The 22,086-nt window shown below is 45.0% G+C and overlaps 1 pseudogene; it reads left to right on the top strand.

Annotated features, from left to right (window-relative positions):
• Window positions 1-19,432, top strand: part of LOC128746249 (uncharacterized protein DDB_G0271670-like) — a 41,618-nt pseudogene extending 22,186 nt beyond the window's left edge.
• The last annotated feature ends 2,654 nt before the right edge of the window (window positions 19,433-22,086 follow it).

Genomic DNA, 22,086 nt, shown 5'->3' with positions numbered 1-22,086 from the left:
AATGCTGAATGGTTTCAAGACGACCGGATACATTCCAGTCCTTGGCCCACAGTTGCAGGTGCCAAAGGGTCAATTTGTGAGCGAACACGACGACACCAACGAACGAGCGATGAAGACAATGCGCGCTGCTGTTGCTGGCTAAAGATGACATTTTTTAGCAGGTAGAAGGCATCGTCGTCGGATTTTCCGTTTTGGCGCGGATAGTGCAGCAGCGCGGATTTTCGTAGCCAAGCTAAGCTCGGGCTAATGTCGGGCCAATTTTTCACCCACATCGCATCGGCGACAAAAAAATATATTATATTTATGCTACCTCAGGAAATTTAATTTTGTTTTGCATTATTACGCTAGAGCACCTTACGATGCGATCGTTAAGCTTAAGTGTTATTTTTCGATATATTTGGCCTGCTGTTTGGGGAGAAAGGTTATGAAATCATACTGACATCTGATGTTGATGAGGTCGGCGGCAGTGAAGCGGAACAAATATCATCTTGAAAATGACTCACTGATCACGTGAGCGATGATTTTAGCAAAACGATAGAAACAAGTAACTATATTTCTTTTTAAATAATCTGCAGGGTAGCGGAATCCTCCCTTAGTGTCTTTCACCACTTAACATTCATTCCAATTATTCATATAATGAATACAATAGCCTAGCTCTAAAAAACTGATTTACCCACTAGACTAAAACACTACTAATTTTTTATTTATTAACAATTTCATTCGACATAAATTGTCTTAGTGAATAATCAATGAGGCTGGAAAAACAAACCCTCATGAAAAACACTTTGTTCAGACATGCTTGATTGCGCTTACTATCCAAAGCGGGGGCCCATGCCGGTGCACCACACCGTAGCACCGACGTGGCAACGCTGGCCATCAGGTGTCTCTTACTGCTGCTAGGACCGTAGCCGTTCGGCATGATCTTGGACAGCGCAGTATCCGCTGTTGACTCTTTACCACAAGCATAATCCACATGGCTGGAGAAGTTCAGCCTGTTGTTAGTCATAACACCCAGGTACTTCACACTTCGTTTGGAGACAATCACGTGTCCTTCAACGATGATTTTGGCCTCTAAGGCCGACTTGCGGTTACTGATCATCACCGCTTCCGTTTTATGATGGGTCAATCGTATCTTGACGCCCGCCATCCAACCCTCTATTATGCTTATGGCGTCCGATGCCAGCTTTTCCACCTTCTTTAGAAACTCGCCTACCACTGCAGGTGCACTGTAAGGACAATATCATCGGCGAAGTCAGTAATCTCGCCCCAGCGAGTAGTTCGACCCTCAGCACCCCATCGTCCATGGCATTCCAGAGCGTGGGGCCGAGAATCTAGCCCTGTGGAACACCCGCTGTCACTTTGTACTTCTTCGCCCCATCCGCCGTGTCGTACACTAGCGTCCGGTTCTCGAAATAACTTTTGAGCAACCTGCATTGATGATCCGGTTCCCCCATCCTATGCAGCGCTAGCGCTATTGCACCCCAGCTAGCGCTGCTAATGGCGTTTGTGACATCGATTGTGACTATGGCACAATACTTGTCGCCTCGTCTTTCCGGTCTCGTAGGCTTTTCGGCCCACTCTACCACGGACTTTATGGCGTCTACGGTGGACTTCCCCTTACGGAAACCAAACTGCGAGCTTGCCAGCCCTACATCAGTCTCCACCACAGTCGTCAGCCTGTTTAGGATTACCCGCTCTAGCAATTTGCCTAACGTGTCCAATAGACAAATTGGCCTGTACGACGAGGGCTCACCAGGTGGTTTCCCCGGCTTCGGCAGCAGTACCAATCTTTGGACTTTCCATTTTTCTTGAAATTCGCATACCTCTAGACAGTTCTGGAGCACCTCTCTAAACATATCGGGGTATGCTAGGATCGCCGCTTTGAGTGCCTCGTTCGGAATCTCGTCAGGACCGGGCGGTTTCTTCGTTTTTAAACCCCTGGCAATTACGATGAGTTCCTCATTCGTGACCAGAATGAATGAGGACATCATTCGATTGACCGTACGGGGTCGGAGGCCACCAAGCTGGATCGTGTTGTGGGAAGAGCCCTTCCACGATGACGTTCAGTTTTTAGGGGTAGGTTTCCTGCGGAGCGGATGCACCCGTAATCTTTTTCATCACCAACTGGTATGCACCGCCCAAGGGGTTCGAATCGGCATCGCGGCATAGCTCCTAAAACAGGATTTCTTGCTACGCCTGACCTCCTTGTTGAGCGCCAGCTTGGCCGCTATAAGTTCGACCCCCCGAGCTTCAGCATCTGCATCGGTCCAGGCCCTCTGCGCTAGCCTTCTCGCTCTGTGGCATCTGGAGCGGAGCTGAGTAGTGGTCTCGCTCCACCAGTGTACCGAGCGACGACCGTTCGTTGGCTGCCCCGTCCTGGGCATAGTGGTATCACATGCCCATATTAGGTCGTTGGTCAGCTCCCGGGCAGTCAGGTTCGAGCGGTTGCTCTCTGCGCTGAGTGGTTCAACGAACATGTCTTTATCGAAGGCCTTCACTTTCCATCTCCTCCCAGTCGACTTCAACTTGAGTGACCGTGGCATCCCTCGTTCAATCGTGTACCGTATAGCTTGATGGTCGCTATGCGTGTACTCATTAGATACCCTCCAACCCCTGTTGGCTAGCAACGTTGGGTTGCAGAAGGTGATATCGATGATCGATTGCTGTACCCCCTTACGAAAGGTACTGACGGATCCCACGCTTGCCTGACTTACGTCCAACTTGGACAGAGCTTCCAGTGAGCTTTGCCTCCTAGGGGTAGTGCACCTGCTACCCCATTCGACAGACCAAGCCTTGAAAGCTCCTCCAATGACAACCGGCTTGCGGCTCGTGAGCTCGTCGGTAAGCACGTCTAGCATCCGGTCAAACTGCTCCGGCGATCATCTAGGTAGAGCGTAGCAGCTACAGATGTAGACGCCATCGACCACAGCAATCACGAACCCTTCTTGGTTGGATGAAACCAGCTCCTGGATCGGGTGTCTACACATGATAGCAATCGTTGCCATCCGACCCTTGTCGATTACCCAGTTAGCCCGGGGGAATATCGCACCCCGTTTCGGCTGCCGTTTGCCAAAGCAACTCCTGTGCCGTGTCATAGTGGTTCTGGTTGATCTGTATAACCTGCACCATTACCGTTGCAAGGCCCTCCTAAAAGCCGCACACAGTGGGCCACCTGTAGCATGCTCATTTCCCGCTTCGGCTGTGCAGAGCAAGTACCTGGGGGTTTACTACACCCCTTGGCAAAGTGCCCATCTTCACCGCATCGCCTGCGCAGCTTTGACTGATTGGGGGCCTTACACTTACCCGCCCGATGGCCGAAGTCCATACACCTGAAACAGCGTTCAATACGCCGTTTCGACACCAGTGTACATACTGACCACCCCACCTTAATTTTGCCGGACGCCAACATCTTGTTGGCGATTTCTTCCGGCACGTTTAAGGTTGCAGTTTGCATATCGCCGTATGCCTTCCGCAACCGGATGTCTGCAGGTGCCACATCAACATTAAGCAGAGCATCCTTCAGGCCGTCGGAATCTCGTCGAGGTTCTTACACTCGACAAGAACACGCTGCGACAGCGCCTTGACCTAGCCCGCTTCGCCCAGGGACTGCTCAACCAGTTCCCTGTAGTTCGAGCTCTGGACCGTTGGGTCCATTTTGAGCTCGAAGATCCCCGGCCTGGGTTCGGCGGGTCTTCACCACGTTGGCCCCAAGCTGCTGCAGCTTGGGGTCCACCCTAACCTTGCGAAGTAGATCAGCGTACGCCAGTTTGCCTGTCAGCTTCACTACTAAGGCGTCGCCTTATGGACCCGCCTTGGATTTGGCTTTGCAGCCGCAGCCTCGCTCGGTTTCGGCTCAGGCGGTTTACGCCTAACCACTCGGCAGTCGTCCCCGGTCCCGGCAGCACCTTGCGGAACTGCCTCCGCGTGTTCGCTGGAAGAGGCGCGGTCCGAAGTCCGCTCCCTCTTGGCCACCAGCGTTGGTCCATGGTCAGGCGTAGCCGCTCTGCGCTTGGCAAGCGGCGTTCGCGCATGACTACCCAAGTAGCACTCTTTTGTCATTTCTGGTTGCTGCAACCTATTTATGACTGCAATTAGTCGTTAATCGGTTACCACAACTAGCTTATAACAACTGTGCTAGTAGGGTAGGCATGCCCACAGCCTTAGCGGCTATGGTCTGAGCTTCGGTGACCTCGCATCGCCGCAGGAGCTCATGCCTCTCCACCTCGGCAGCTATGACGGTAGAGCGGAGGCTCACCGCCAGCTTTTTAATGTCGAGATGAACATTACACCGTGCGTTGATGAACGAGTACAACTCGTCCACCAACCTTGCTACTGGCTGGAAGAAGCCCAACTTTCGCCTCCAGAGGGTGCACCACGTCTTCAGTTGACTTTTTCGTACCGCTGTCCGCCTTCTTGGCCGAGCTAGCAGCGGTAGCCACCGGCGTTCTAACTGGCGTATTAGACTTTGGTGGGGTCAACTTTTTCTTCGGTATCGCCCCCGTTTTTAGGGGGTTTCCCTGTTTGGGCTGTGCCCTCGATTTCGGCGGGCTTCCCTTCTTGGGTTGCGCCACGAGTAACGGGGAGCTACCTGTCTTCGTTGGCGGCGAGTGCGCCAATTTTCTGCTCTCTTGGCGAAGATATCCTCTTTGCCTCCAGCAGCTCTCGCGGTCAAATACCCAGTCAATTTTAAAAAATTGTCCATGCATTAGGGGTCCCAACTCTAATCCGCTATCTCCGCTCGTATTGTGAGGTCGCCCTAACGATCCCATGGTGATCTATGCAAGCAGGGAGGCCATAGCTAGGGGCGCTTCCCCTACCCTACATGGGGGCAGGGATGTCAGCATATGATCAGCGTTAGTCAGGAATGTAATATTTGAACCTACACCACCGCACTTTGTCGTGAGTGACGAGCTTTGAACGTACCTAGAGACCAGCCACGGTTTTAATGGGACGGAAGGCAGCTGTACCATTAGCCTACTCGCCGTTTCGGGAAGGCACCACCCTTCCTTATCTTAGTTAGTAGAAAAGCACAGCCGTCAGCCCTATAGCGTCAAATCCAAACGTTTTTCCCGTCAGTCCAGTACACCATAATTAGGATCTTCCGTACCCCCCTCTCCCTGTTAGCACATACTGAGGGTGCAACCAAAGACTGCTATTTGGTCGATCCTAGGACCAGTTGCGTCCCAGCCGGCACCGCGTGGCGGTAGGGATAAGAGTTCCCGCTCCCATCTTAATGGCTATAGAGTCGAATGCGACTTTGATCGGCCTCGCTGAGTAAGGGTCTTCACCGGCCGCCATTGTACAATCTGGAACGACTCAGGTTACCTGAGGTCGCTACTGAGTACGCGCTATGCCTTGGCCTAAGCGAAACCTCTCTCGAGAACTGCTGGGATAGCGTTAAAACATCCATCAAAGTTGCAGCGAAAGGCGCCATTGGGTTCGCTGAGAGGAGCCGACGTAACGACTGGTTCGACGAGGAATATCAGAGGCTGTTAGATGAGAAGAATGCAGCGAAGGTATCGATGTTGAAGCAGGGTCATAATGTGGAACGATATGGACAGAAACACAGCAAATCTAGACAAACAGCAAATCCACTTTTTCCGGATAAGAAGCGGCGCCTGGAGGAATTGGAGTACGAGGATATGGAACAGCTGTATCGTTCTCAAAAACTACGTAAATTCTATAAGAAAATGAACGTATCCCGCAAAAGCTTCGTGCCGCGAGCCGAAACATGTCGAGATAAAGACGGAGGGATCTTGTCGGATGAACGTGAGGTGATCGATGGGTGGAAGCAGCACTACGAAGAGCACCTGAATGGCGCGGAGACCGAGTACCAAGATAGCAGGGAGAATGACTACATCAGTACGGCGGATGATGGTGCTCAAGCTCAAGAACAACAAGGCAGCTGGCAAGATGAGCTCGGATAGGTTGGCTACCGGTCTGAACCGGCCGATAGCCAGGATCTTGGAATCATAACAGCTACCGGAGAAGTGAAAGGAGGGAGTAATATGCCCAATATACAAGAAGGACGACAAGTTGGAATGTGAGAACTATCGAGCGATCACAGTTTTCAATGCCGCCTATAAAGTGCTTTATCAGATCATCTTTAGCCGTCTAGTTATCGCCGCTAGCAAGTAGGTTCGTAGATACTTATCAAGTCGGTTTTGTAGACTGACCATTTGTGCTACGACAGATCCTCAAAAAGTGTCGCGAATACCAAATCCCTACGCACCACCTATTTATAGATTTCAAGACCGCCTACGTCTTCGGTTTCGAAAAAGTGCGGACATTTGCAATTGAGCAAGGAGAGTGTCTTCGGAGAAGTTTATTAACAAAATATAGCGCATATTTTTGCACTATTAGGGTAACCATGAATTCATTTATTAGGGTGATACAATCTTTTGTTTTTTTGAATAATTTCAAAAAAAAAATTTCTTCGGAAAGTTGTAGGTCATACTAAAATAAGCAATTTTGCTGAATGTAGTAACTATCTATCTTTTACCGGTTGCGAATTATAATGATGTGTTAAAAAAGAGCACCTAAAAATCAATTATGCTTGATAACTTTGCACACGATTTCTTTATTGCTTTCAAATGTTCTACAAAGTTATTCAGTATGTTAAAATACTCATTTTCTCCGAAGACTATTCTTCGCTAGGACGCATATCCAATCTATGCCTATAAAGAAGGATTTCTGTCTGTCTGTCTGTCTGTCCGTATGTTCCTTATAGAATCGAAAACTACTGAACCAATCGGCATGAAAATATGCATGTAGTGGTTTTTTGGGGCCAGGAAAAGTTTTAGTGATGATTAGAAACCCCTCCCCCCACTAAGAGGGGGGGCTCCCATACAAATGAAATACAAATTTCTGCATAACTCGACAACTAATCAAGCAAATAGAACAAAATTTGGCATGTGGGTGTTTTCGGTGACAAGAATTTATTCTATGGTAAATTGAGACCCCTTCCCTCTTTATAAGGAGAATTATAACTCCTCTCCTCTTTAAAAGGGGGGGCTTCCATACAAATTTCCTCATAACTCGAGAACTAATCAAGCAAATGGAACCAAATTTGGCATGAGAAGGTTTTCGAGGGCAAGAATATTTTCTATAGTAAATTAGGACCCCTCCCCACTTTAAGAGGGGGGGCTCCTGTACCAAAGAAACACAATTTTCCTCATAACACGTAAAGTAATTAAGCAAATGGAACCAAATTTGGCATGTGGGTGTTTTTGGAGACAAAAATTTTTTCTATGATGAATTGGGACCCCTCCCCACTTTAGGAAGGGGGGCTCCTATACAAATGAAATGCAAATTTCCTCATAACTCGAGAATTAATCAAGCAAATGGAACCAAATTTGGCATGTGAAAGTTTTCTAGGGAATCAATATTTTCCATTGTGAATTAGAACCCCTCCCCACTTTAAGAGGGGGGGCTCCTATACAAACGAAATACAAATTTCCTCATAACTCGAGAACTAATCAAGCAAATGGAACCAAATTTGACACGTGGGTGTTTTTGGAGACAAAATTTTTTTCTATGATGAACTGGGACCCCTCCTCACTTTAGGAGGGGGGGGGGCTCCTATACAAATGAGATACAAATTTCCTCATAACTCGAGAGCTAATCAAGCAAATGAAACCAAATTTGGCATGTGAAAGTTTTCGAGGGCAAAAATATTTTCTATGGTGAATTAGGACCCCTCCCAACTTTAAGAAGGGGGGCTCCTATACAAACGAAATACAAATTTCCTCATAACTCTAGAACTAATCAAGCAAATGGAACCAAATTTATCATGTGGGTGTTTTTGTAGGCAAGAATATTTTCTATGGTATATTTTCTATGGATTTCCCCACTTTAAGAGAGGGGGGGGGGGCTCCTATACAAATGAAAAACAAATTTCCTCATAACTCGAGAACTAATCAAGCAAATGGAACCAAATTTGACATGTAAGTGGTTTTGGACGCAAGATTTTTTTCTATGGTGAATTGAGACCCCTCTCTTCTTTAGAAAGCGAGTTATGGCCCATCTCCTCTTTAAGAGGGTGGGATTCCATACAAATGAAATGCAAATTTCCTCTTATCTCGAGAACTAATCAATCAAATGGAACCAAATTTGGCATGTGGGAGTTTTAGATGGCAGAAATTTTTTCTATGGTGAACTACGACCCCTTCCCCTTTTAAGAGGGGAGCTCCCATACAAATGAAATTCAAATTTCCTTATAACTTGACAAATAATCAAGCAAATGGAACCAAATTTGGCATGTAGGAGATTTTGGAGTCTTGAATTTATTTTACGATAGTTAGAGACCTCTCACCCCTGTGGTAGGGGGATATGGACTCTCATACAAATAAAACAGAAATTTTTGCGAAACTCAAAAACTAATCGAACTCGAGAAATTCGAGACTCTTCCATAAAACATTAGTCAATACAAGACCACAAAAACTATCTATAGTAACACTAGATCATTCAGGACGAGACGGTCGCGAGTGTTGCCGGTGACCCGCCGTCGGAAGTGCCGCTCACTGGGGGGCTTGAAAAACTAGAGATTGTGACAAAGATCATCCGAGATTCATGATTTATGTACAACACAGGTTAATTTGTGGCAATACGAAGTTTGTCGGGTCAGCTAGTAAGTTATAAAATATATGAAAAAATCGCAATCATCGAAACAAAAATTTTAATTTTGGGCAATTTCGCGCAAATTAGACAACTGTTAGATGAAAGTACTATGTTTTGTCTATAAAAAAAATATTTCCATCAGGATATCTCCAAAAGAATCTCAGAAAATCAATTGAAAAATGTGTTATTTTTTTATATGCGTCCTACCCGAGCAGGAGAGAAGAGCAAAATGATATCAAAATGTGTTATGGAAATCGAATAACTCGTATCAAAATTTGGTCTTGTTTTGCTCCTTTAAGGCCAAAAGAATAACTACTTATGTTATTTGAATAACAAAGCAATAACATGACTGTATTTAGAACATGACAGAATTTAGAATAACATTTTTTAGTATTATTAAGGTATTAAATAACAAATGCAGTAGCCTATGATAGCATATTATAAAATATTTATAACCTAAAAACTCTTTAGCCAATAAAATAAAATTTTATGAAACATATCGAATGTCATTTTAAGATCATAATATGATATGATAACAAAATCAGTTATTAAACTCATCTTACAACCACTGTTTTAAATATCTACTCAATAACAAAATGTGTATCTCCATATCTATTCAATAACAAAATGTACACAGTTTGATATTGTTTTGGTATTATTTTGCTCTTCGCTGCTGCTCGGGTAGCGACGAGCGGTCTTCAGAAAGAATGAGTATTTTAACATACTGAATAACTTTGTAGAACATACTGAATAACTTTGTAGAACATTCGAAAGCAATAAATTATTGAGCATAATTGATTTTGAAGTGCTCTTTTTCAACACATCATTATATTTCGCAACCGATAAGAGATGGGTAGTCACTATATTCAGAAAAGTTTCTTATTTTAGTATGTTCTGCAACTTTTTGGATAATTTTTTTTTTAAATTCTTTAACAAAAAACAAAAGTTCGTATCACCTTAATTGGTGAATTTACGTCACCCTAATAGTGCAGAAAGATGCGCTATATTTTATTAATAAATTATTCACGCACTGCGACGAGTTTTCACGAGTGTGTATTTAGCTAACAGCCACGGTCGTCACTCTCGCTCGGCATTGCAGCCCGAGCTGCTGATTCCGATAACTCGCGAGAGCTCGCACTCCCGCCCGTGTGTGAGTGGAATCAAGGGCGAAGATGAAGAAGAAAAGAAAATAACAATGCAAACTGTGTATCCCAGTGTGCCGCTAGCCCGCACGGGCAGCTGGTTGCTGACGAATTGTTTGCCTCGCGAGTGGGCTATGCAGAAAGACGCTCCGAGTTTGTGCTTTCGCAGAATGTCGGCACACAGCAACGGCGGCCGTTTGTCTAACGGTTGCGTGAGTGGCGTAATAAGCTTTGAATGCTATGCTTCTCGCTCGATTGACAACGTTGTCATCCACTCACTGCATGTAACGTACTCGTGATTATTTTATCTGAAAGAAATTTTCAACCTGTTCCGTAAAGTTTATGGTAATCCGTAGATGCGAGCAATTTAACTGTCGGTCCGTTGACAATTCCTTACTCCATACAGCGTTTCTCAAATGGGGGTTCACGAACCCAAGGGTTTGGCAAACATTTAGTTCTCTACAGAATAGTATAGGGAATTTCGCCAGGGGGTTCGCGAACCAAAAAAAGTTGGAAACCGCTGCTTCAAACTGTTATAGTCTCTCTCAGCCGAGATTCAAGCATACGATGACGTTAAAACGAAAATATTTGCATTGTTTCAGACTGGCGCTGAATCATTTTCTTTTTGTTTATTTGGCAAATTTTGAAATGAGTCATATTATAACTTTTCCGAAAAATAAGAACAGAAAACGGCTCCAAGTCTCATGTATCGGACTCTAGTGTATATTTAAAAAAAATCTGGTATGATATATAATAAAATAATGTAAAATTCATCATCGTATAAAAATGTAACGATAAATGAAGATGTAAAATAGCACTAAATTTTAAACTCTTGACGAATAGCATGAAGATGTTCCGTAAATTGTTTTTTCATAGACCATCATTCCGAATGCTTTCATGAAACCATTCTTAAATGCATAAAATTTTCATAGGAGAAGTTGTAGATTATACTGTTATTTTCAATGCCAACTTTTCATATTAAACAGTCCACAGTTAATGGATGTCATGAATATTTTCACCAAAGAATGATAAAATCTATCTCGTAAATGCGCGGCTAACTTGCAATTCTCGTGTCAAGCGGTTGTAAAAGCTACTTTTCTAGGTGGATAGAAAGAAGAGTTTTTTTTTATCACGATTCTTACCCGGGCTTGGGTTGGGATAATGTGCATCTGAATAGGTCAGGTGTCGGTAGTGATAGGTGCTTGCAGGTATAAAGACTGCATCGGCAAACTCTCTGCTGCAGTTATTAGCCACGCTTTGCGCAACACGGTGCAGCACTTAAGGATAACTGTTGTATATAATTAATGAGGATAATAATTAGCGCAACGTTAGCATCACGGAACACTTGGTTAAGGAGCATTAAGAAATATTACGTACTGTTGATAGTACCATCGTAAAATTAAAAACTTCTATGACAACCAATAAATACGGTAGTAATTCCCTATAACAATTAGGTACTTAGAATTTAAAATATAAAATTTAAAATTTTGCTGCTGAAGTGCACTGAACTTAGATTCAGTCCAAACTAGTGCCAGCAGTCACCTGTGAAGAGAACGCCTCGCACCTGGTTGTACTAATCAGTCCCGACAGAAACCAAACACAAAGTGAAATTCATTATCAGTCCAGCCTCCGAAGCCTCCGCTCACCGTAGCACGTAGGCAACTGAAACTATAAATTAAATTCAAAACACTACATTTATTGGACTCGTAAGCAATAATTGCCGCTACATGTGTACCAATTTTAGCCACCCCGTTGCAGGGAGCTCTCCCAGCCCCCATTCAAGTCTGCTGTTGACTTCCGAGTTCCGATACTGGCTGGCGTACGGGGCTTGACTGGAACTACCACATCGTACACATCGATCTGTAGACACAGGAGACCGGAGCGTATTTCAACGGACCTGGCCGTTGGAGGTAATAAATAACTCACTCTTTGCACGCACAGGAACGACCTCACTAGTTGTCGACCTAATCGAACGGGACGGCGGGGTGGTTCGGTTGGTGTGGCAAGCCACACCGACATCCTGTGCTAAAGCTTGGCCAAAAGCCATCACCCCCGAACGTCGTCGTCAGTCGCTCCGAAGTTGGCTTCGTGACGGAATGGCAAAGCGGCCCCGTGTGGCTTCATGCTGGTTGTCGTTGGGGTGGGTGCTCCCTAGGCTTTCCACAGGCTTGAACGGATGTCTTTGCAATGTTTGAATTGGATGATGAAAAGGGTTTACCGGTAGAGCCTATTGTTTACACTGATATTTCGGGGGGGTGCCAAGTCTCTTCCGTGCATTTGTTTTTTGAACTGTGTCTTCTCGGCTGGCTATCTTGCCGGGCTGAGTGGAAAGGAAAATATTTGATCTTAAATTTATGAGAGTTTAGAACTTTTCCAGTTTCGTTTGTTTACACAAAAAAGCCACCATTTATTAGGATTTCTTCGATCGCTCTGCCACCTTCGTATTTTTCGACTTCGACGATTATTTGCTTTCGCTCTGACGTCAATTTATTTGCATAAATTGTAGATTTAAAGACGCTTTTCCATCGAAAAACGGTGGTTCGCGACGTGGGGTTCGGCGTGTTAATATGGAATCCGTGTCATACTCGGTATGAATATTAAACCTTGAAACGCAGAGGAAAACTACTGGAAGCAAGCGGATGATATCACGACGACAATCTGCACGACAAATCCGTGCAAAACACGTGACTAATAAATCGCTCCTCTGTCACATCAAAACATCAAATCCGGAGAATCGCTTGACAGAAGCTTTCTCGTTCGTTCGGTGACGCGACGATTGCCGCGGCGCCGGCGGTCAGGGGACAAACTTTGATTTTTTTGCCATTCTTCTATCTGGTTTACACGTGAAGCACGTTCGCACAGCTAAGCGGAAACCCCAAAACCCCGGTAGGTGGTGGTGATGGTGTAGAAAGGATGTGATCTTGCGGGAGAAGGAAAAATTAAATTAGGCACAGTATCGCACAGAGAATCGTGCGCTCCTTTCGGTACACGTCCCGAAGGTACGTGGTATGATTAAGTCTTGCCCATTCGAGGAGAGTGATCAGGTTGCAGAGTTTCCTCTATCCGTGCGGTTTAATCCGATATATTATAACCAGATTGTTTTTGTGATTTAAGCGCGCTGTGATGATAGCGAAAATAAGCGAGAAGATAATTTGTACGTTTTGTGTATGTATGGCAGATTTTAGAGGCAGTATTTGCAATATTATATTACTCGGGTACTTTTCGAAACTACGCCATTGCAGTAAATAATACCCTGAAAAGCGTAATCTTATTTTAAGAGCCGTTATGAAAGTTTCTCATAGAGTTATCCAGACAGAAAGAAATGAACCGAATAGTAAAGTGTTTATTTTAATGAATGGTGAATTAAAGAAGGGAAGATTTACGTTAATGCTGCCATATTGTCATCAATTAACACTTGAATTTTTAACTTTGATGGCATTATGTGCATTTATTTATTTATTTATTTACTGCGTTTTCAGGCATTACTTCACATACTGACATATATATCTAAATTAATATTCTTACACTATTCTTAAGACGAGGTGTACTAACAGGAAAACCAAACACATCTAAATAATTCAACCGACTAAAACACTTCTCTAGCGGATGGTTTTGACCAAACACTGTTCTATGTCTAACAGTTAGGAATAACAAACGTTGGCGGGAGCGACGCGCTGGTTCGAAAAAGTTGGCCAGTCGTAAAAGGTCTGGGCAGTCAATACGATTGGTCAATATTTAAAGGCAAACATTCTTTGCAGATACACGCGTCGCTAATGCAAAGGCTCCATCTTTATCATTAGGCATCGTTGTTAGTAAGGCGGCAATCTCTGTGGTTCATTCCAGGGCAGCCGTCGTAGCGCGAAATGAACGAAGCAGCGTTTAACCGTTTCAATGCGAGCGATCTGGCTTGCATGATAAGGTGACCAGACTTGTACAGTGTATTCAAGAATGCTCCTCATAAGAGAGCAGTATAGTGTCTTCAGGACGTACACGTCGTGGAAAGCACGGGTATTACGACGGACAAAACCGAGCACGGTGAATGCTTTGGAAGTTGTCGCAGTGATGTACTCGTTAAAACAAAACTTGCAGTTCATTATCACTCTCAAATCGTTTATCGACGTAACACGATCCAGTCTGGGACCGTTTACTTTGCAGTCATAGTTCAGATGCGTTCGTGCTTTCGTAAAACTTATTATTTTGCACTTCGTCCCTTTCATTTCCATGCCGTTTAAGACACACCAACTGGCTACATTGTCAAAGTCTTGCTGCAAAGTACCGTAGTCGATCAGCGAGCTGAAGGTCGTGCTGAAGTCGTCAGCATACATGAGATGCCGAGAGTTAAGTCGGTTGCTCAAATCGTTTACGCATAAAACGAAAATAACCGGGCCAAGATGGCTACCTTGCGGCGCACCAGAAGGAGTTTAAAAACTGCCTGACTCAACCGATCCTAGTTTCACGATAGCAGATCTGTTCGATAGGTATAATTGTAATCACGGGCGTAGCCAGAAAAGTTCCTTGGAGGGGGTTTTACAAGAACAAATCTGACATAGCCTAACCGTAAGCAGCTTATTTAGTAAATTGAGAATTATTTTCAGTTAAAAGCTATTTTGGTTGAAATTGAGTGTTCTTCATCAGACAAATGCCGCTTAGTTGGTTTCGAGGTACGATGCTGGTCCAACAAGCCAGTCGTCGCATGTTCGAATCTCGGCTAGACGATGCTGCTAGATAGAGTCAGTAGGATTTTTGCACTAGCACCGTAAGTGTCCTGTACTCTAGTAACGGACTGCGAAGTCTGTTGATGAAGAAGGGTCAAGTCTTAGAAGGGACGTTTAATCCCACGGCTTTACTTTGCTCATCAGACAAAAAATCAAATTGAAATAACAGAGGGAAAGTTATGGCTGCCCAGCCGGCATTGAGGTACGTTGTATGATCGAATCTCGGCTAGGAGAGGCTGTTAAAGTCCATAGAACTGAATCTCTTCGAGACGCAGCGAGGGTGCTGAAGAACAACTTACTTACTTACTTAATTGGCCTAACGTCTTATGACAAGGTCTGCGCAGTATAATTTCTCCATCTGTTTCGGTCCATGGCAACTGATCTCCAGTTCCGCGGCCATCCAGTGCTCGCCAGATCTCGCTCCACCTGGTCTTGCCACCTCGCTCGCTGTGCCCCTCTTCGTCTTGTTCCTACCGGATTTGTTGCGAAAACCATTTTTGCAGGATAGTTGTCCGGCATTCTAGCAACATGTCCTGCCCAACGTATCCGTCCAGCTTTAACCACTTTCTGAATACTTGGTTCGCCGTAGAGACGCGCGAGCTCGTGGTTCATTCTTCGCCTCCATACACCGTTCTCTTGCACTCCGCCAAAGATGGTTCTTAGCACCCGCCGTTCGAAAACTCCGAGTGCTCGTAGGTCCTCTTCTAGCAATGTCGGTGGCTGGTATTGTTGTCCTGTGTTGCCAGCGAGCCAAGGTATACGAACTCGTCGACTACCTCGAACTCATCCCCGTCGATTACCACGGTACTGCCCAAGCGAGCCCTGTCGCGCTCGGTCCCGCCCGCCAGCATATACTTCGTTTTAGACGTATTTATCTGATCTTCCACCGCCTCAAATGTTCTGCCGACAGCATCCACGTCGTTGACTAGATTTATTGAAAATCGTGCCCCGCATTTCGATCGCCGCTCGCCTTATAACACCTTCAAGCGCAATGTTGAATAGCAGGCAGGATAGACCATCTCCTTGTCGAAGTCCACCCGACAATCCACCCGAGATTCTCACACAGCACTGGATCCCATCCATCGTAGCCATGATAAGTCTAGTAAGCTTACCCGGAAAGCCGTTTTCGTCCAAAATTTTCCATAGCTCTTGTCGGGTTACACTATCATATGCGGCTTTGAAATCGATGAACAGGTGGTGCGTGGGGGCTCGGAATTCGCGGCACTTCTGGAGGATCTGCCGCAGGGTGAAGATTTGGTCTGTTGTAGACCGACCCTCCATGAAGCCGGCCTGGTAACTTCCCACAAATCTATTGGCTATTGGCGATAGTCGATGAAAGAGGACTTGGGACAGCACTTTGTAGGCGGCATTCAGGATAGTGATGGCTCGGTAGTTCTCACAATCCAGCTTATCACCTTTCTTGTAGATAGGGCAGATAACCCCGTCTTTCCACTCCTCCGGTAGTCGTTCTGTATCCCAAATCTTGACAATCAATTGATGCAGACAGCCGGCCAACTTGTCCGGGCCCATTTTAATAAGTTCCGCTCCAATGCCATCCTTTCCCGCTGCTTTGTTGTTCTTCAGCCGCTGGATGGCTTCTTTAACTTCCCTTATCGATGGGGTGGCACATCTTCGTCGCTTGCTGCACCAATGTAGTCACTTCCTCCGCTATCATGGTCTTCCGCCTGCACGCCATTCAGGTGTTCATCGTAGTGCCGCTTCCACCTTTCGATCACCTCCATCTTTATCTCTGCACATTTCGGCCCGCGGCACGAAGCCTTTGCGAGATCCGTTGAGTCTCTGATAGAACTTCCGTGTGTCGTGAAAGCGGTACAGCTGTTCGGGTTCTTCGCACTCCTTCTCCTCTTGGTGGCGCTTCTTTTCCTTGAAGAGTCGGATTTGCTGCCTCCGCTTCTGTTTGTATCGCTCCACATTCTGACAGGTGGCTCTACACAGCATTTGTACCCGCGCTGCGTTCTTCTCATCCAATATCTGCTGGCATTCCTCGTCAAACCATTCGTTACGTCGATTCGGTGCCACACTGCCTAGGACGTTCTCCGCTACGCTGTTAATGGCTGTTTTCACGGCATTCCAACAGTCTTCAAGAGGGGCTTCATCCGGCAGCGCGGTTTCCTGTATGATTCTCAACATCACTCTTAAGGTTATCTGACGATCAGATTTCAAAAAGAGAGGTTTGATTCTCAGTGAATGTAGCAAACTTATAGGCTAAGCAGATGACTTTGTCAAGTGACTAAGCAGATAACAGAAACTTCGCCACGATGAAGGTCATCTGTGTTAGACTTAAGGCGGAACCTAGCAGGATTGGGCTTTGAATCAACGCGTCGAAGACCAAATACATGAATGATAATAGCTCAAATGGTCGCTGTTAAGTCAAACCGAGGTCGGTAAACTACAGTGAACCAGTCACGTCGTAAAGAAAACGGTTCAATACAACAACCCCACCGACACCAGCACAGAGCGACTTAACATGCGAAATGGCTCGTCCAGGTCTAAAGCGACATTTTTTATTTTTTAAGTAAAAAACTGCGACTTTAGAGATGCCTGGAAAATGGGCGACGAGTAACCCAAGATTGAATTAAAGGGGGTTAAAACAGCACGAACCCCCGAGTTTCGAGTTCACGACGCCGACGGGGATCGTACAATCAGTCCCGTACATTTTCCTGTGCTGTAAACAACAGCTGGCTGTGAAATTTCAAGCTTGAAAGTGTATAACAAATTTTCTCCTGGGGGGGGGGGGGGGTTTGAACCCCCAAACCCCCCCCGTCGCTACGCCCATGATTGTAATCAATTGTAATTGATAAGCCAGTGAGGAAAACCAAGCGTTTTCAACTTTTTCGGTGTTAATTCGTGGGGTACTTTATCGAAAGCTTTAGCAAAATCCACGTAAATGCTGTTCATTTGACAGCGCTTTTCTAAGCTAAAGTTACGAATGGTCGGGAGGGAAAGTTTGATAACGACTTGTTCAAGCGAGTCTCAGTCATCTAGACGTATTGAGGTACTTGAGATAGTTTTCTTTACAGCGATGAGCGTTCCTCCTCCTCTTTGTAAATGGGTGGTTCCGAAGATCCGATAACAATGGAAGATGTTGTCCAACAATGACAGTTCAGAAATTTTTAGGGTCTTTCAGAAAATACAACAAAAAGGGCGGTGAACAGATGACTAAAATGCGAAAAAAGATAACGAATATGCTGATAAAAAGCATGGTTCTACGAGGACTGCCGCTAATCGAGAAGTAAATGTAAAAAACCAAACTTGAGAGCATTGGACTGATGAACAAAGTTTCTTCAATTTACTCTGTTGTAGGCTACCACTCTTCAATTCCTTGGTACCGTGTACTCTTTGCCTAATCTCGTTCCACCTGATCTAACCATCTTCATCGCTGCACTCCTGGTCGTCTTGTTCCCACCAAATTTAAGGCAAACACCATCTTTGCAGGGTAGTTGTCCGGCATTCTTGCAACACGCCCAGTCCATCGTATCCGTCCAGCTTTAGCCACCTTTTGGAAACTAGGTTCGCCATAGAGCTGCGGGTTCATGGTTCATTCTCTGCCTCCATACTCCGTTCTCCTATATGCCGCCGAAGGTTGTTCTTAACCCTCGTCGTTCGAAAACTCCGAGCACTCGCAGGTCTTTTTCGAGTATTGTCCATGTTTAATGCCCGTAGAGAATAAACGGTCTAGTGAGCGTCTTGTGCAGAGTACACTTTGTACGGAAGCTTGGTCTTTTCGACCACAATTGCTAGAAAAACCCATAGTAAGCACAACTTCCGCTGATAATACGCCTCAGAATCTCACGCCTGTTGTTATTGTCCACCGTTACTAGTGAGCCAAATAGTAGACAAATTCGTCAATAACCTCAAACTCATCGTCGTCGATCGTTATATTACTGCACAAGCGGCGTCGGTTGGCCTCGGTTCCGCTAGCCAACATGTACTTTGTTTTAGACGTATTTAACCCAATCTTTTCTGCTTCGCGCATTAGTTTTGGGTACTGTTCAGCCGCCGCCACAGAAGTTCTGCCAATAATATCCCTGTCATCGGCAAAGCAGACTAATTGACTGGATTTGTAGAAGATCGTGCCCTGCGTGTTGACATCCGCTCGGATCGTAACACCTTTTGGCGCCATGTTGAACAGCAGGTATGAGACACCATCACATTGACGACCCGCTGTGTGATTCGAATGAACTCTACAATCCACTTGAGATCCGAACATAGAACTGCATGTCATCCAAGGTAGATTGATCAGTTTAATGAGCTTCCTGAGGAAGCTGTTCTCGTCCATCATTTTCCTCTTTAGCTTTTTTCGGTCGATGATATCGTACGCAGCTTTGAGGTCAATGCACAAATAGTACGTGGGAGCTCTGTATTCACGGCCCTTTTGGAGGATCTGCCAGAGCGTAAATAAGTGTGTTGATAAGTTCTAACAAATCTGTTCACAATTGGTGATAGTCGGCGGAAAATTATTTGGGATAGTACTTTGTAGGTGGTATTGACAATGGTGATCGCTCGATAGTTCTCACAGTTTAACATATCGCCCTTCTTGGGACAATTAACCCCATCTTTCCACTCCTCCGGTAGTTGTAGGCCCTGTTGGATATATTTTGGGGAGTTCGAAAGCAATACAAAAAAAAAAAACTATTGGACCCCTTGTATTGATTCTGCCACAAAAAGTATTTTACCAACTCCGGTGACGATTTCTGATCCGAATTCGTTACGAATCGAACTCTAATTCTTGCGAGAACCGTTACTTCATTACTATTCAGCTGGATGTTTGGATGCAGCAATACTAGCTTCATGGAGACCCAATCCCAGCCACCGCAGTCGAGCTATTCCAGCCAACCCGTCCCGGTTCTCGACTCAAAGAAACGTTTCAGAACAGAAGGCCTACCTCCAATTTTACTGAAGTACTATGCCATTTCGCCAATTGCCGCTAATTAAACGCTCACTCCAGGAAGGAAGATTCATAGTTACATGGATGGTGGCATCCATAATTTCAATTTACAAGTCCGGATATCATAATTCAGTGACTATTGGGAGAGTAGTGGCACCGATCATCTCTAACAGTTAGCATCGCTTTACAACTTCAAATCTAATGTGCTATCCCAAGTAACAATTCTAAAGCCAGTTGGTTTTACTTGAATTTTATAAAAGTTTTATTGCGGTATTAATTTGCCGCTGATTAAACGCTCACTCCAGGAAAGAAGATTCATAGTTACATGGAAAGTGGCATCCATAGTTCCAATTTACAGGTCCGGATATCATAATTCAGTCACTATCGGGAGAGTAGTGGCACCGATCATCTCTAACAGATTCTTAAAGAGGTTATAAAAACCTTCTTAAGAGTGGGCCTCATGGTCGGAAGGCAGTTTTATAGCGGTCAGAAGAAAGTTTTAGTGGAGCTCATCGTCTTATTAGCGGTTTTATGAAATTGTTCATGAAAATCACGAGAGGAACATAATAAAACTTAAAATTGTTACTTTGGTTGTCATCTTGCACCATTCGTTTTACTTCTTGATAAGGTAGACTCATGAATATCGTCGGACCTTATTGAACAAATCAAATTAAACTATTCTGCATGTGACTAGAACAAGCTGAAATGAATTTTTGCAGATTTAGAGTGGAGAAATCATCTTTTTAATATGGGTTGAATTGACCAGATGCTTTCAGTTCTGTATGATTCACTCTTAGATGTTGTAACTAAGAACGTACCTGAAAAAAAATATTGGCCTTCCGACCCAATGAACATCACGTTTATAACACACTTTGATATAAATATCAACTGGAGCTACAATTCTGTAATATTTTTGTTAGAATCATCTGATCGGACTCTAGCTTCTAGCAGCCAGGTTGGACTCGTGAGAATACAATAAAGCTGAAATTCTCAGTGTTGAAGCGTTATTATCTAAGGTGTGAGACCCGACGTTTAATGAATAATCATAAATTTTCTTACATAGTTACCCTGATTTCGCAAAAGTCGGTCAATTTCTATCAGCCAGTACTAAAATGTTTACCATCCTTTATCAAACTCAGTCATTAGGTTTGGCTCCACCAAACCGACACTCTGAGCTTCGAAAATTGAATCCAATTTACCTTGAATAGGCCACATTCAATCATCTTAAGACCGGAACTCATCAAATCCTCCCAGTCCACCGCAGTCCCGCTGGAAACCAAGTTACTGCCGGACTTACCCATACGACGACGGACGTTTGCGTAATACACCTACCGACGACCGGGTGGCCTCCACAGGCTGCCCTGCCGTATAATACGATGGAACTTCACTAATCCAATCAACAGCTCCGCAAGCACGTATCACCTTCGTCGCTCGGTGAATTCTTTGGTCATCTTTTGCCCTGCAGGCCGACTGACTGACCATGCCATACAAAAGAAGCCGGACCTAGGCTGGAACTAAAGTGCGGATGTAGCTCCGACGAAGGTAAACAGTGAGCAAACGACGAACGCTAATGAAAATTGATTGACCGATGATGAGTTGTCGGATGAAAGTTGCTCGGCAGTGGGCAAAATTTGACTTGACACAGGTTGAATGGTAAACTTTATGTTGCGCTGTTTGGTCGACTGGCCAGCTCACCAGGAAACTACACGATTTCCCAATTAAAGTTTGTTCGAGCATTTACTGTGACTGAAAGCTTTCATAACTTTGTTGATTAAAATATGTGATTGTAATCGGATCGAAACATAGAATGATCTCCTTTTTCCGGTATCGCGTAACATGTCACACTTCCTTGAAAATCGGATTTGATATTCTTCCTGAAATGCAGCTTTCATCTACCAGTTGCCATGTTTTAAACCAGTGCAACACCATTCTAGCACAGCGCAGCGGCGGCCATTCGCCCGGCATGGGAGGAAATCTGGAATTTGCCAAATTTATATCTGACAGATCCAAAAAGTACACACAAACAGTGGGCGGGCAGTCGGGGGAGACCAATAGCGTACAGTAGTATAGTAAGCCGCTCTGTCTGGATGAGACGAGCAATACATATTTTATCTCTAGTTGTCGCTTTCGGAGCCACTTCCATTCAGCGAGTTCAATAATTTATGAGATTTTTCTTCCACCCTGCCTGGCTGGCTGGCTGGCGTTCTGCTTATGGCTGCGCGCCCATTCACTGCGCTTACGCTCCTCGGTTGGCGCTCTGTGTGGTGCAACAGCATGTTCGGTTCGGTTCGGTATCGTTGCTGACGGAGGCACTATTGACTCGGAGCTTCTACAACTGCGCTTTGTTGAAGGTATTAAAAAGTTTCTCGTTTCCACTGGGAAATTTTCTTCCTGTCCGCAGCAAGGACCCCAAAAACATCGTTCCAAAAACCCCGTTCGGAGGTGTTCGCTGCTACTGCTACTGCTGGTGCTGGTGCTGGTGCTTCTGCTACGAAATAGCTGCCCATGATTAATGTTTCGTGCGGTTGCCGGGGCGATACTTTCCAAAATGGTTCTGCTGCCTTGTAGGGACATACATCTATCGCGATAAACGGTTATTGTACTTGCGGGAGAAATATGTGCCCAGTACCTGCGGTACAGATTACCGTGGACCATCATCTATCGAACTATCTAATTTGTAAGTCATGGAATTTCTGCGTAG

This window comes from Sabethes cyaneus, chromosome 1 (assembly GCF_943734655.1).
Source record: "Sabethes cyaneus chromosome 1, idSabCyanKW18_F2, whole genome shotgun sequence".
Lineage (NCBI taxonomy): Eukaryota > Metazoa > Arthropoda > Insecta > Diptera > Culicidae > Sabethes > Sabethes cyaneus.
This window is presented reverse-complemented; position numbering and strand designations above follow the sequence as displayed.